At 38.4% G+C, this 4,750-nt stretch overlaps 1 non-coding gene across 1 annotated transcript; it reads left to right on the top strand.

Moving 5' to 3' along the window:
* Positions 1-2,794: 2,794 nt before the first annotated feature.
* Positions 2,795-2,902, top strand: LOC148570258 (small nucleolar RNA R71). The gene has a single exon (XR_015908099.1). It is a non-coding gene; the product is annotated as a small nucleolar RNA R71 (small nucleolar RNA).
* The last annotated feature ends 1,848 nt before the right edge of the window (positions 2,903-4,750 follow it).

Here is a 4,750-nt window from a genome sequence, read left to right as displayed (position 1 = left end):
CATTTCTTTTGAGTTTGAAAGGGACCTCGGGGATCACCTTCTTCTTGGCCACAACATCATAGAAGTGGTCTTGATGGACTTTGGAGATGAACCTTTCCATCTCCCATGACTCGGATGTGGAAGCTTTTGTCTTCCCTTTCCCCTTTCTAGAGGATTCTCCGGTCTTAGGTGCCATCAATGGTAATGGAAAAATAAAAAAGCTATGCTTTTACCACACCAAACTTAGAATATTGCTTGCCCTCGAGAAATAAACAAAAGAATAGAAGAAGAAGAAAAAGAAATATGGAGAGGGAGAGGGAGATGTGGTTTCGGCCAAGAGGAGAAGAGATGGTTGTGGTGTGTGAATTTGATGAAGAATAGAGGGCTTTATATAGGGAAGGGAGGGGGGAAAGGTTTCGGCCATATGGGTGGGTTTGGGTGGGAAATTGGTTTTGAATTTTTGAAGGTAGGTGGAGTTTATGAGGTGGGTTTATGGGGAAGAGTGGATGGATGTGAGTGGTGAAGAGGTGATGGGGAAGAGAGTTTGAGGTGATTGGTGAAGGGTTTTTGAGGAAGAGTGTTTATGGGGTTGTGTGAAAGAGAGTGGTGAGAAGAAGTGAGTAGAGGTAGGTGGGGATCCTGTGGGGTCCACAGATCCTGAGTGGATCCTGTGGGGTCCACAGATCCTAAGGTGTTCAAGGATTTACATCCCTGCACCCATTAGGCATGTAAAAATGCCTTTGCATACAACTCTGGGCGTTCAGCGCCAGGTTGGTGGCCATTTTGGGCGTTCAACGCCCATTTGTGTGCCATTTCTGGCGTTGAACGCCAGAACCATGCCTGTTCTGGCGTTCAGCGCCCAGAAGCTGCCCATTTTGGGCGTTCAGCGCCAGCACCATGCTCTGTTCTGGTGCTGAATGCCAGACAGATGCTCCTCCAGGGTGTGATTTTTCTTCTGCTATTTTTGATTCCGTTTTCAATTTTTATATTTATTTTGTGACTCCACATGATCATGAACCTACAAAGACATATAACTAAGGAAAATATAGTTAGATAAATAAAAATTGGGTTGCCTCCCAACAAGCGCTTCTTTAATGTCAATAGCTTGACAGTGGGCTCTCATGGAGCCTCACAGATGTGCAGAGCTTTGTTGAGACTCTCCAACACCAAACTTAGAGTTTGGATATGGGAGTTCAACACCAAACTTAGAGTTTGGTTGTGGCCTCCCAACACCAAACTTATAGTTTGACTATGGGGGCTTGGGTTGACTCTGCTTTGAGAGAAGCTTTTCATGCTTCCTCTCCATGGTTGCAGAGGGAGATCCTTGAGTTTCAAACACAAGGGAGTCCTCATTCCATTGAAGGACTATTTCACCTCTGTCAACATCAATCACAGCTCTTGCTGTGGCCAGGAAAGGTCTTCCTAGGATGATGGATTCATCCTCTTCCTTTCCAGTATCCAGGACTATGAAATCAGCAGGGACGTAAAGGCCTTCAACCTTTACTAACACGTCCTCTACTTGTCCATAAGCCTGTTTTCTTGAATTGTCTGCCATCTCTAATGAGATTTTAGCATCTTGCACCCCATAGATTCCCAGTTTCTCTATTACAGAGAGGGGCATGAGGTTTATCCCTGAACCAAGGTCACACAGAGCCTTAAAGATCATGGTGCCTATAGTACAAGGTATTATGAACTTTCCAGGATCTTGTCTCTTCTGAGGCAATGTCAGTTGATCCATATCACTTAGTTCATTGATGAACAAGGGAGGTTCAACTTCCCAAGTATCAATGCCAAATAATTTGGCATTTAGCTTCATGATTGCACCAAGAAACTTGGCAGTTTGCTCTTCAGTAACATCCTCATTCTCTTCAGAAGAGGAATACTCATCCGAGCTTATGAAGGGCATAAGGAGGTTCAATGGAATCTCTATGGTCTCTAGATGAGCCTCAGATTCCTTTGGTTCCTCAGAGGGAAGCTCCTTATTGGTCACTGGACGTCCCAGGAGATCTTCCTCCTTGGGATTCACGTCCTCCTCTCCCTCATTGGGTTCGGCCATTTTGCTTATGTCAATGGCCTTGCACTCTCCTTTTGAGTTCTCTTCTGTATTGCTTGGGAGAGTACTGGGAGGGATTTCAGTGATCCTTTTACTCAGCTGGCCCACTTGTGCTTCCAAATTTCTAATGGAAGACCTGGTTTCATTCATGAAACTCACAGTGGCCTTAGATAGATCAGAGACTAGATTTGCTAAATTAGAAGCATTTTGTTCAGAGTTCTCTATCTGTTGCTGAGTGGATGATGGAAAAGGTTTATTATTGTTAAACCTGTTTCTTCCACCATTATTAAAGCCTTGTTGAGGCTTTTGATCCTTCCATGAGAAATTTGGATGATTTCTCCATGATGAGTTATAGGTGTTTCCATAAGGTTCACCTAAATAATTTACCTCTGCTATTGCAGGGTTCTCAGGATCATAAGCTTCTTCTTCAGAAGATGCCTCTTGAGTACTGTTGGATGCAGCTTGCATTCCATGCAGACTCTGAGAGATCATATTGACTTGCTGAGTCAATATTTTATTCTGAGCCAATATGGCATTCAGAGTATCAACTTCAAGAACTCCCTTCTTCATAGGCGTCCCATTACTCACAGGATTCCTTTCAGAAGTGTACATGAACTGGTTATTAGCAACCATGTCAATGAGTTCTTGAGCTTCTGCAGGCGTTTTCTTTAGGTGAATGGATCCACCTGCAGAAGTGTCCAGTGACATCTTTGATAGCTCAGATAAACCATCATAGAATATATCCAGGATGGTCCATTCTGAAAGCATGTCAGAAGGACACTTTTTGGTCAACTGTTTGTATCTTTCCCAAGCTTCATAGAGGGATTCACCTTCTTTCTGTCTGAAGGTTTGAACATCAGCTCTAAGCTTGCTCAGCTTTTGAGGAGGAAAGTACTTGGCTAAGAAAGCCGTGACCAGCTTATCCCAAGAGTTCAGGCTGTCTTTGGGTTGAGAATCCAACCATAATCTAGCTCTGTCTCTTACAGCAAAAGGGAAAAGCATGAGCCTGTAGACTTCAGGATCTACTCCATTAGTCTTAACAGTATCACATATCTGCAAGAATTCAGTTAAGAACTGAAAAGGATCTTCAGATGGAAGTCCATGAAACTTGCAGTTCTGCTGCATCAGAGAAACTAATTGAGGTTTCAGCTCAAAGTTGTTTGCTCCAATGGCAGGAATGGAGATGCTTCTTCCATGTAAATTGGAATTAGGTGCAGTAAAGTCACCAAGCATCTTCCTTACATTATTATTATTTTCGGCTGCCATCTCCTCTTCCTGTTCGAAAATTTCTGAAAGGTTATCTCTGGATTGTTATAATTTAGCTTCTCTTAATTTTCTCTTCAGAGTCCTTTCAGGTTCTGGATCTGCTTCAACAAGGATATTCTTGTCCTTGCTCCTGCTCATATGACAAAGAAGAGGGCACAGAAAAAATAATAATAATAATATGGATCCTTTATACCACAGTATAGGGATCCTTGTGTGAGTAGAAGAAGAGGGGGAGACAAAGAATGTAATATAATGGAAGAAACACAACTGTGAGGATGGCAGAGATGTGAGATGAGATGTTAGGATATGAATGAATAAATAGAATAAGATAGGGGAGGGATAATTTTCGAAAATTATTTTGAAAAAGAGTTAGTGATTTTCGAAAATGGTTTTTGAAAATTAAAAATAAAAATAAGAATAATTAGTTAATTAAAAAGAAATTTTTGAAAAAGAGGGAAGATATTTTCGAAAATTAGAGAGAGAGAGAGTTAGTTAGGTAGTTTTGAAAAAGTTAAGAAACAAACAAAAAGTTAGTTAGTTAGTTGAAACAAATTTTGAAAAGATAAGAAGTTAGGAAGTTAGAAAAGATATTTTGAAACCAACTTTTTGAAAAAGGTAAGATAAGAAGATATTTTGAAAAGATATGATAGGAATTAGTTTTGAAAAAGATTTGATTTTTAAAATCTCAATTAATGACTTGATTCATAAGAAATCACAAGATATGATTCTAGAACTTAAAGTTTGAATCTTTCTTAACAAGTAAGTAACAAACTTCAAATTTTTGAATCAAAACATTAATTGATTATGTTATTTTCAAAAATTTGATATAAAAATAAGAAAAAGATTTTTGAAAAATATTTTTGGAATTTTCGAAAATAACTAAGAATTTTGAAAAAGATTTGATTTTTGAAAAAGATTTTGAAAAAGATAAGATTTTCAAACTGAAAATTTGATTTGACTCATAAGAAACAACTTGATTTTAAAAATTTTTGAAAAAGTCAACTCAATTTTCGAATTTAATGAGAGAAAAAGGGAAAGATATTTTTTTGATTTTTGAAATTTTTATGAAAAACATGAAAATTATGCAATGCATGAAATTTTTAAATCAAAACAATGAATGCATGCAAGAATGCTATGAATGTCAAGATGAACACCAAGAACACTATGAATGTCAAGATGAACATCATAGACACAATTTTGAAAAATTTTTAATGCAAAGAAAACATGCAAGACACCAAACTTAGAATTCTTTAATGCTTACGCACTAAGAATTCAAGAATGCATATGATAAACACCATACAACACAAAAGAAAAAATCATCAAGATCAAACAAGAAGACTTTCCAAGAACAACTTGAAGATCATGAAGAACACTATGAATGCATGAAATTTTCGAAAAAATGCAAGATGCATATGCAAGTGACACCAAACTTATGATATGACTCAAGACTCA

The sequence above is a fragment of the Arachis ipaensis genome, chromosome B3 (genome assembly GCF_059453495.1).
Source record: "Arachis ipaensis isolate K30076 ecotype BB chromosome B3, ASM5945349v1, whole genome shotgun sequence".
Lineage (NCBI taxonomy): Eukaryota > Viridiplantae > Streptophyta > Magnoliopsida > Fabales > Fabaceae > Arachis > Arachis ipaensis.
This window is presented reverse-complemented; position numbering and strand designations above follow the sequence as displayed.